This window comes from Triticum dicoccoides, chromosome 6B, assembly GCF_002162155.2.
Source record: "Triticum dicoccoides isolate Atlit2015 ecotype Zavitan chromosome 6B, WEW_v2.0, whole genome shotgun sequence".
In the NCBI taxonomy this organism is placed as follows: Eukaryota; Viridiplantae; Streptophyta; class Magnoliopsida; order Poales; family Poaceae; genus Triticum; species Triticum dicoccoides.
In genome coordinates this window covers 719201976-719213371 of record NC_041391.1, presented here as the reverse complement: position 1 = coordinate 719213371, position 11396 = coordinate 719201976, and the positions used below count along the sequence as shown (strand labels likewise).

General features: G+C 43.5%; 3 long non-coding RNA genes across 5 annotated transcripts; all 3 read right to left on the bottom strand.

The window, feature by feature from the left end:
* Nucleotides 1–3205: 3205 nt before the first annotated feature.
* LOC119325074 lies at nt 3206–4231 on the bottom strand. Its single transcript, XR_005157300.1, has 3 exons — nt 4210–4231; nt 3947–4112; nt 3206–3306 (listed from the first exon to the last, which is right to left on the bottom strand). It is a non-coding gene; the product is annotated as an uncharacterized LOC119325074 (long non-coding RNA).
* Nucleotides 4232–4240: 9 nt separating this feature from the next.
* LOC119325073 lies at nt 4241–5678 on the bottom strand. Its single transcript, XR_005157299.1, has 4 exons — nt 5662–5678; nt 5214–5306; nt 4921–5112; nt 4241–4288 (listed from the first exon to the last, which is right to left on the bottom strand). It is a non-coding gene; the product is annotated as an uncharacterized LOC119325073 (long non-coding RNA).
* A 166-nt stretch (nt 5679–5844) lies between these two features.
* On the bottom strand, nt 5845–7751 carry LOC119325848. Of its 3 annotated transcripts, none has more exons than XR_005157726.1 (4): nt 7118–7751; nt 6886–6959; nt 6117–6417; nt 5845–6016 (listed from the first exon to the last, which is right to left on the bottom strand). It is a non-coding gene; the product is annotated as an uncharacterized LOC119325848 (long non-coding RNA). The 3 variants fall into 3 exon arrangements; XR_005157727.1 differs by lacking the exon at nt 6886–6959 and having other exon boundaries at nt 5848–6016; nt 7118–7239; nt 7357–7751; XR_005157725.1 differs by lacking the exon at nt 6886–6959 and having other exon boundaries at nt 5846–6016.
* Nucleotides 7752–11396: the final 3645 nt, after the last annotated feature.

Genomic DNA, 11396 nt, shown 5'->3' with positions numbered 1-11396 from the left:
TGTATACAAAAAATACTATATAATATGTGCCAAATTTTCATGATTATATGTACACTAAAAATGTGCAACTTCTGTGCAAGTAGTTTGCAAAATATTTCATTATTTATTTTATTATTTCCAGTTCATTTCTTCTTTAATGGGAAACCATGACACTAATTCATTGTTTCTTAGAAAACTTCACTATTTTAACTTTCTTTAAGTTTTTATTTCATTTTCTTTATTTTCAAGGGTAATACCAATACCTCTAATTCGTTCCTACTTAGGATATTTGTGAAATATCACTGTTTGTGCTTATTTTTGCATATTATAAAAAAAACCGCAATTTCTATTCAAACGGTGTGCAAATGTTATCATTTTTTTCTACTTTTCTTTCTTCTTAAACGGTAATACCGATACCAGTAATTCGTTATTTTGATCTGGAGAAGTAGAGACACCATGGATCAAATAACAATGTCACTAATTCATTCTTTCTTTAGATAATTCTGTTTTTGCGAAAAATTTCACTATTATGTGTTTAATCTTGCATATTATAACAAAGCACAATTATGTGCAAATTGTGTGCAAATTTTGTCATTATTTTGTTTTAGTTGTTTATATCATTTTGTTTCTATTTAAGGGTATTTTTGCTTCACTTTTTTATTTCTGTTTTCTGTTTTTATGGTTTTTTATTTTTCCCATACCTTTCCTTTATTGCTTATTATTGTTTTTTGTGGGTTTTCGGCTGAGTGTAATTTTATACAAACAAATACTATACAATATGTGCCAAAATTTAGTGATTATATGATTGTTTTTGCATAATACGATAAAGTGCAATTTCGGTGCGAAGTTATGCGTAAGTTTTTGTTGTTGTGTTTCTTCTTAAAGGAAATACATTGTTTCAGTTACACTATGGAAATTATAGTAGAATGCAAAAAATGCACTATTATATGCTTATTCTTTGCATATTTCAAAAAGTGTAATATCAATGCAAATTGTGTGCAAGTTTTGAAAGTGTTTTCATTTTCATTTTCTTTCTTCTTAAAGGGTTTCATTCTTTCTTAGAAAATTTAATTATTTTGATTTTGTTTTAGTTTTTTTTTGTTTTGAAAGTGTAATACGAAGGCTATGTGTTTAGTCATTGTAGCCTGTTTTTCCGCCGGTTGTGACATCTTTTTATCTGTATTGTTCTTGTTCTCCTTTTGTGAGTAGTTCTAGACCTCAAACTTTGTTTACATACTTTTGGTTAATAAATTGGCTGCATGCGTCATTTTGATACTGAGGTCCGGGGCTTTCCTCCTTTTTAAAAATATATGTATTTTCCATCATTATTTGGTTTATGTGTTTTTACATATTGTTTTCTTTTGTGCAATGCAATATCATGCCACTAACCATGGCCAGCCAGCTCACGCACGGACAAAGCCAGAGCTAGCAAGCTCACATGCGACGCGGAGCTAGCTCACGCATGGACGCAGCTGGAGCTAGCTAGCTCACGCGCTACGGCCAGCTGAAGCTAGCTACCTCGCGCGCACACGCACAGGACACACCACACCACACATACTATAGGGTAAAAGAAGTGACTGACCCATTCACAAATTCAGTCGACTGACTTAAAATTAACCTAATAGATACTTATATTCTATTATTATATGATACAAGCTAAATGGAAGTTTAAGATAAGTAGGAGTAGATTGCATGAAACGGTGTAGATCATGACAGTACATGCGGTACAAATTAGCAAAAAAAACAAAATTACAACTGTGCCATTGGGACAAAGAACCCCACACTATGGACACCTATACACACGCGTCACACATGTAACACAACAGGTCACCACGTGGTCGACTGTTGGTCTTGTTCCATCCACCACCAGTTCATCGTCCTCATCCCGTTCCTTTCCCCATTCTACTCGTACCTAAGTGAGAAAGCACCTGGTGGAGGTGGATGGCGACACTTTGGGCTCCATCTTGGCGGCTGACGCCGCAGCTTGGCCGCAGAGCGGCTCATGCTGCAGCTCACAGGTGTTGCGGCTCCATCTGCTTCTTGGTGGCCCGGCAGCTACTGCTGTAGCTTCGAGCCGCAGAACCGGCAAATGGTGCCGCTGTTGCTCGTACCGGTGATTTGGCTGTGCTGGCACTCCCTGAAGCCGGTAACTTTTCATGGGAAGGGATGCTCCAGGAAGACTATGGTAGCCGCTATTGCCGCTCAGGTAAGAACTATCTCCTTGGTGTTTGATGAATCTGTAGATTTTTTTTGTGAGCTCGTTGCTACTATGCTAATAGCCAAGTCTCGAGGGCAGTGTTGATACTTAGCTGAGTGGTTCAACGCAGGAGCACTAATCATCTGAGTGATACATAGCGGCTGGTACTACTCCAATCATCCAGCTGGGTATATTGTATAAGATACTTAGTTGAGTGACCGCCTTTAGATGTTTCAGATGCTGAAGAGTATTTTCTAATCCAATCATCTGAGTTTACTATGTTTTCTCTACAAGAGCAACCTGAAGCCAAAAGAACACAAAACTGTACAAACTAAAACAAAAACATGTCCACATGCCTAATAACTTTGAAAGCTCGAGTCCTACTACAACAGTTCAAACAGTCAATAGTCAGAAGAGGCTAAATAAGATACTGATATAAGGTATTTATACCTTTAATCTGGGCATGCATAATAGGATTAAAGAATTTAGATAAGATGCCAAGGGTTCTTCACTCTATATGGCATTCACCAGAACACTAAAGCCATGGTTGTTATTGCATAGCTCTAGACTAAATAATAAGAGCATAACCAAAAGATTTATGCATTAGTGCATGAACAAATAGAGAGAAAAAATATGCCTATAATATCCCATGCTATATGCACACCAAATGAAGGCCAAACAGAAGATCACCAATAAGAAAATAGAACTATGTGAGTATAAATTTTCAGGAAAACAATAGAATGGTGAGATTCATTGTGTAATAATGATTATAAGCTCAGGTATGTACATTTGAACAAATAGAAGATTAAGAAAGGGGAACATGTAACAAAAAAGCTTTCAAAAAGCAGTAGTATTTTTACCTCTGCAGCAAAGAAAGTACAAAAATGTATTAGTTGGTATTTCTCCAGATGGCGAATTGCCTGGGAAAAAGGATTAGTAGGTTTAATAGGTGTTACTTTCTTGGGCAAGCACCAAAACTTTGCCAAAAAGTAAAATATATTGGGCTCATTGCACCTTTATTTTCCCCGTACTTCTAGACTGTATGATGGCGGTGTAAGCTAGCCAGCATCTTCAGATTAGTCCATCCAAAAAGCATCCTAAAGGTAACAGTTGGATTGATTGTATCATCCCTGAAACGCCATTATCAAAAATTCAGTTGCCGCTTAATAGTAAATAGAAGTGTACTGCTTGCTTATCACGCTTACTTAGGACTCATAGGCCTTATCTAATCCCTGTCCAATGCAAACCATCTATCTATGCGAAATAGGCAAGAGGTAGGCAAAGATGCTATATACCTAAGAGTATATGTCAATCTAAACTAAAGTACTGCTCATAAGAAAGCAAGCATGATAACATGTCGTTGCTTGCTCTAATAATAAATCAGTTGTTGGAAAGGAGGAGGAGGCTATTTTATTTATAAAGTTTAGTTTAGTGATTTAGTACAAATAATGACATGTCCAAATATGACAGGCACAACAACCTCATACGCATGGGGTTGGTTTGGTTAAATCAGGATGAGCAGAAATGGAACACACCATATACATTTTACATGCTTCAACATAGATCCGTGAAAAGCAGAGAATTGTTACACATCCTCATATACTCACTAAAGAAATAGAGAATAGAAATTGCTACTAAAGTATTTGTATGCATCCACATACACTCATTATAAAAACAGAGTAATGTGTGCATGTTATATAAGTTAGTCGGCTATCAATCGTACGAATCTTTCTTTAGCATGTTTGAGAAGAATAACATGGCAGGACTGACCAAGGCAGTCTTTCACTTGAGTTGCTTATCCTTGGTCGTTTCCAGAATCCAGGCACAAAATTATGTACGTATATGGTGTTTCTCCATAGAAAGGATCGCCTCTGGTGCTGGGGGACATTTGCATTTATCTACTGTCTCCAAGAGTTTGTTCCGAATGTAGATCATTCTTGAGAAGCACACATTAGAAAAATGTAGGTTCATATGCCTAGACATAATGATTCTGAATGCAAACAGGAAATAAAAAAGAAAGAGAAAGAATTTACTTGCTAACTGGGTGCAATATACTGTTAGGAGATTGCATAGCGTTGCATCCCATGACTTCAGAACACCGGAATCTTGCATCTGCAGTGTGAGGCCACACATTGAATGGTGATAAAAGAGTAAGGTTATTGTTACTACATGTAAGAAAATTGTTTTTTATAATTGTCATAAATAAGTAAGCCATGACTTGCATAAGATAAATTAAGCAAATTAACAGCTGATAAGCTTTTCCTTTCAGATAATGTGGAGTGTCAAGATACTCTTATTAAGTAGATGGGTGTCCCTCGGTAGAATTTAAGAACTGGCAAACTACTAACTTTATGTTAAAATCATGAAACGACAGAATAGACTCTGATAAATTACTAATGATCTTTCAACGATGAAACAACAAAATTGATTTATATCTTCTTGTTAATAATAGCATGTCAACTCATGGTTATACTCAGACAGGGAGACTCACATATGAATCATGATATATGGAAAGATTTATTCTACTATTGTTAACCCTAGACTGATGTGTATGCTATAAACGTTAGACATCTGAACTATCTGAATAAAAATAAATGGACATGTTAACTTGAAGTCGACTGAATTAGGCAACATAAACACAACAAAAAGGATAAACAAAGATCACACAAAGAAAAGCGAGAACTCTGATTGTACATATATAGAGGAAGCACATTTGCTACGTGCAATTTTTATTGCATCTAGACCTTCACCCAACGCAATAGGATGGATCCATATTGGCGTTGTAATGAACTTCGGCCTCCTTCACTAAATTTAGTTTCAGAATTGAACAAATTTTCTTCTTTGGCCTCCAATTTGCTACTCCCTATTGAGGATAGCCGCCACATGTATGTCACTGCTCCAACAACATGAGAGTGGGGACTCCGAGCACGCAGAAGCTGGAAAGACCAAGTAAGTCACAGTTATCATTCCAAACACTATTCTACCTATATTGTCTATGGTAAATATGCAAATACCATAGCTTTCTCAATGTGAATACCTTGCATAACTTTATCTCGTACACAGTTCAAATCAGGTGATTTGTCTGCAAGAGCAGGGAAATAACCATTCCCAGAATAGACATTAGGCAGTCCTACAAAAGTTAGCAAGCAACAAGATTAGTTCGTTAAACTATTACAAATGGCAATCAATATTCGGCAATGAAGATAACCAGTAACCATAGAGAATAAAAATAAAATCAGTCCATGATCATTTTGTTCATTGCTATTCTTTAAAACCAACCACCACCTGATTTTGTAGGAATCTGTTGTTTCTGAAGGTATATTTTATCCATGAATAAAGAGATGGTTTAGAAGTGAGTAACCTGGGTCTGCAATTTCAATGATGCTTTCGTTCTCTCTTCAAACAACAAAATTAATAACAAACCCAAAGCAAGAGTGGGGAGGCAAGGGAGTTTAGGGAGAAAAAGATGGTGCAGAAGTTGGTACCTGTGCACGGGTAATAGCGCGCTGCTGGTCACCACCTTCCACCTGAGAACTGGCAGGTCCAGCAGATGTCGACTGTCGTTGAGGTGCAAGCATGTAATTATATAATCATGCATGTTCATGGTTGAACGAACTCTTCTTTCAACAAAAAATTAAATAGTAAAGTGAAATGAAATGCGAAAAGACTAATATGTACAACAATTTCAAAGCCTCCGTGACAAAGAAGAAACATCACAGTAAAAGTATCCATAATACACACATGTACCTGTCAAGATAAAAGAAGCAACACCTTTCAATAGAAAAATAGGCAATAATAATCGACTGCGTCTTCAGAAGCTAGCTTTTCATTCACACCGACCTACAACCAAGAAAATGAGAAATTTGATAATTTCATCAAGTTAATGGTGTGCACAAATGAAGCTGAAATTATATATATGCCATAAGGTGATGAAACCTACCTCTGCACCAATCCAAATCATGTCAGGCCGATGAACAAAAATGGCATGCAACATCACCTAACACACATCTGAGTTGAAAAGCAATATTTCTTTGGTTCTAAAAAAGTGACGATACCAGCAACAATGGTTGACGATGGCTGCAAGCAAAGTAGTATGCATCAGCTGGGAGCAAAAACCAACGAGTTGCTACCTTGATGCTTTATATTCTTCTATGTGTCTTGCTATCCCCGTCAAGTCACTGATGCGCCCGGTCGATACAAAAGTTTGCTATTTTCTTGTGGAGCTTATAATTGACATAGATCTGAACAAAAATGGAGGGACCAAATAAATTGCAGAGTTAGGAGTTTAGGAACTAACAGTTGTAAATCCACACCAATGAACACAAATACAACCTGATTCTGTGGCAGACCTTTAACAGGAAAGGTAAAATTTGTAGCATAGTTAGGAACTTAAAATTATAGGTCACTAAAGTGCATGCCACTGCATCAAGAAAATTCATCTAACAGACATCGAGCTTGTGTAGGACTGTCTTATTAAGCACATCATGCTAACATGCAAACTCGTGATTGGAAAAAAGAAGTTACTCTAGCGAAAACTGGTGCTAAGCAGTGAAGAGGGCTAAAGGGAGCACCGCTTCTGAACATTCTAAGAACAATGAAGAGGCGTGCTCACATCTATGAAGCTAAAAATAGTACACCAAACCGTATTGATTGAATACGGCTAACAACGGAAAAACAATTAGTAGTGAAGAATCTGCATAGAATAGTACCGGAACGCATCAATCTAGGCATGTAGCTAGCTTCTGCCATCAGGGTTGCTTGCTAATTGCAACGATATTCATACCTGAAGATTCAATGAGCACTACTAAGCGATAAAAAAAGAAAACTGAATCTGTTCACTCGATGTGTGCATGGCCTACAATGTTCTCACATATGAGTAATTCATCAAAGAAGCCCTCAAAAAAATCATCAAACAAAACCGCACATGAAAGACAGGCTTACCTAAATGGGGATGGCCCGTGACCTGGATCTCCTCGTCCGCGCTTTGCTGGTCTGCTACTACTTGAACAGAAACTCTGCCTGTTGTGCTGACGCTGCCCAAACTGTGCAAGTCTCATAGTTCCCTGCAATTGTTAAGATCAAAATCAGCATCTTTTGCAACTAATGCAGAGTGTGAATTTCTCTGAAGATAAAAAAGGCTTTGCAGATTCAGTATAGTTGACACAAACAAAATGCATTACCTGCTTTCCTCAAGAACCAGTGACTGAAAGTTGTGGAGAGCAAATTGCAAAAATATGAGCATTAATACTTCTTAGGTATCACAGAAATTCAACGGAACTTTAACAAGACCATGGTTTGCTTTTCACACTATGGAACGTTCACGTATTTCATATTTGATCCACCTTTCAGCTGGGCAAAACAACAAACAGGTGGGGGCACAATATCTATTTATGCTCAGAAAAGAAATTACCAAATATCCGGCCACGAGGACGTGCGTGAGAGGATGGAAGAGAGAGTGTGTGTGATAGCGAGAGAGGATGTACGCGAGGACGCAGGGACTGGTGTCTCGGGTGGATGGACGGCAGCGCGAAAGCCGGACTGAGCCAGCCATCTCTACAACCCACGCTCCTCCTGCCGACGACGGCGACGTGGACCACGGATGTGGCTCGAGCTCCTCCGGGGTCGCCGCTGCACGCGTAGAGATGGAGGCGGGGTGGAGCCTCCCGTGCATCGCGCCCCAGCCCCGGCCTCCTCGCAACTCCTGATTTAGGAACGGGTCGAGCCGCCGCCAACCGCCAGGTCGTGCCCGACCTCGCCAGCGCAGGCCGACGCTGGCCGGTGACCCTCTCCTGTCAGCTGCCACACCTCCCTCTCCTCTTTCCTCTCTCTTTCTCCCGCCTCTCCTCTCCTTCCTTCTCTCTCCCTCTCATCTTCTCTCTCTCTGATAGGGTTCGTGCGGGAGCAAGGGGTTGGGGAGGTGGGGGCTGGGGATGACGAGACGCCGCCGCGCATGAAGAGGAGAGGAGGCGGCGCGGAGGGAGAGAGGAAGGAGAGGAGCCAGCCCGGATATTTTCTAGGGCTCGGCTCGGTCCACCCACGATGGATGCCCTGGCAACCCACGATCGATCGCTCCTGCTTTCACCCGGACACAGAGACGCACACACCATATCGCTGCTAGGCTGGCCCGCGCACAAGCCTGGCCCATTCGTCATCTGCTCCTGGTCCAATCACGCGGCGTACAGAATAACAAGCGGTGGAATGTTTACCAGGTCGACGATAATTACTGTTACGGCTGCCAGCGAGGTCAATCGTGCGCGCAGGATGATTTTGAAGCTGCGATGGCGCTGAAACGGCGGGTAGTGTAGGAGGCTTTATATGTTAGATAGCAACGACCTCATCATTTGACGAGAATTCATGTTTTTTTCCTTCCCTTGCTCGATCTCTCCGCGGACCCCAGACCAACGTGGATACTATACGACTGTACATACCTAAAGGTTCAGAGGCTAACGTTGGTGCGGGAAGACGATGGCACTGATTGTTGTGACCGTGGACAGCGTCGGTGCCGAGATAGGAACAACAAGGTGGCGGGACTGGACACTCTTTTTCTTCTTACTATGCATCCCTCTCTTTCAGATTGTTTATTACACTACCACTACAACTACCATCCCGCTGCAGCGTGCGAGTTATTGTCTAGTTAAAGTTATATACTTCCTCCGTTCCTAAATATTTATCTTTCTAGAGATTTTAACAAGTGACTACATACGAAGCAAAATGAGTGAATCTACAATCTAAAATATGTCTATATACATCTGTATGTGGTAGTCCATTTGAAATCTCTAAAAAGACAAATATTTGCGAACGGAGGGAGTAGAAGCTTCCTTGCAAAAAAAAAGTTATATAGGAGCTCCTATAGGGCAGGCGCCTCATTTTTCTGAATCTCCCCAATCTCTCCAACGTCTGATGTTCTTCTTGTTCCTTCCGGGGCCTTCCTTCCAAGGTCTCCCATCTTGAGCGTGCGGCGATAAAAAAAATCGGCGTGGAACCACAATGTAAGCAAGCAGAGAGTTGGCATAGCATACAACCACACACCACAGAATTATGAGATAGGTACATAGGTATAAGTGCGCGTCGTAACCCCTCGCGTCGCCTCCCCCCAGGCGGCGCCAGGGGCCCCAACCCTAACACCGCCAGCCCCTCCCTCCCACCCCCTCCTGCCGCCGCTGCCGCCGGCATGGGCCGCGGTGGCGGCGGGCCCGGTGACAAAGCTCCTGGGCGGGTGGTTGCGACGGATCGCATCTGAGGCGGCGGGGGCGGCCCTTCTCATGAGATCCAACGGCGGCGGCCTGGACGGAGAATCCGGGCTGAGCGGCGGGGGCCGGAGCACCATCGCCGGGGTCACGGCGGAGCGGCGGCCATGCATGGACGGCGGCGGTGGCAGCGCCCCATCCGGCGAGATGGGCTGTCCTGCTCGTGATGGTGACGACGGCTACTGCGGATCCAACGTCCCGTTTGGATCCGTCGCGGGGAGGCCTTTCGCCGACTGGCGGCGCGTGGAGGGACCGGTGAGGAGATGCCGGATCTCCGCCGGAGTACCGACGGCAACATACGTCTTCGTGGCGAGGTTCCGCTCGGTTCCAGCCAGCCACGAGATCGGGAAGACGTGGCTTCCGGTGAAAATCGCGCCAGACTGCGGTCTTGGCGGACGATGGCGGCGTCTCAGACGCCGTTTCCTTCTGGAGGCATCGTCGTTGCAGGTCTCATCAACCTGATCGGGAAGTTCCGGGGGAAACCCTAGATCTGGGTCTACCGGATCGGACGATGACGGTGCTATCGGTACCGTTCTCCCTCCTGGGGGCATCGTTTTGGAGCGAGTGCTGGTTGGAGGGGACAGGAGGAGGAGCGGCGTTTCATCTGCTCCATTGATGACGGCGGATCTCGGCGGCGTGGCGCAGTGGAGACTCGGCGCCTGATGAGCGGAGATGGACTCGCGCAGGAGGGTGACGCTGCCTGGCGTCATGGTGGCGTCGGCGGCAGTTGGACCGGCCAAGGTTGATGCAGCAGTACAGCTCTGAAGATGGGTTCGTGGCAGGTGGCTGCGGCGGCCTCGTACCCGGCGGGGGTCCTGGTTGAGAAGCACGCCGGACTGGTGGATGCCCATACCCGGCAGGCGTCCTGGGTGGGACCTCAAGTCTTTAGATGGTTAGGTTTGGCTGCGTGGTCTGTTTGGTATGAGGCCCAGACTTTCAGCGCCTCTACATCAACTGGATAGGGATAGCGACAGTTGTTGCTTAGTTTGGTGGCTTTAGACTTATTGTTGTATGACTGTACGGTCTTGTGTCAATAATTAATAAAATGGTCGTATGCATCGTCCAGATGCAGAGCCCGGGGGTCGTCCTCCTTTTCTAAAAAAAGGTATAATTAAGCAAATTAAGGGAAATTGGTACTACTACGTACGTATGACGACGATTACATGCATATGAATACTGCTATACTAGTAGATGGGCAATCGTAAATACACATTTGGTTGTCATTTCGATTCAGCAAGGGTAAACGTTTCTAGTCGGCGCGCCGGCCGAAGCTTCGGCCGGTCGCGCGCGACCCGTGCGATATTCTTTCATCGTGTGGCTAGCCATGCATGCGGCCTCACTCCCGTGGTGGGACGCGTGGTTGACAGGCCCACCATCGCTAGCATCTGGCCTTATCCTTTCCCGCAGGCTTCACACCCATTCATTTTTCTCAACATCAATGCTCAAGCCTGTGCTGCTTCCTCTCTCTTCTCCCCACATCGATGGCCACCGTGCGCAAGCTAGATCAAGCAACTGGGGCGGGGGGAGTGGGGAGTTTTGTGCTGAAGTCGCCGTCGGTTGCCTCTGCATGTTCCATCTCCTTGCAACTCCGGCGATCCCCGGCTATCTTCCCATGTCGCGAGTGGAAGATTTTCTCCTGTCTTCGATTTTGCTTCGATTTTGCTCACACGATTTGTAGCTTTTTGAATCGCTTGTAGCAGCTTTTCAAGTAAATCGGTTGAATCCTTTCTAAATCACTTCTAGATCCAGCTTTCGTCCAAATGGATGTTTTTTTGCATCTTTTACCCCAAAATCACCGGTTCCAGCTCACCCAACAACCGGTTGAAGCTTTTTATTCAGTGGGTTGTAGCTTTTTTGGATTTTTTTTATCCAGTGCTGGAACCGTTCAGCTCAGTGATGGAACCACTAGTTGGGGATGTTACAATCAGGGGCACTTTTTGCTGGAACGATGTTCTTTTTTTGCTGGAACCGGT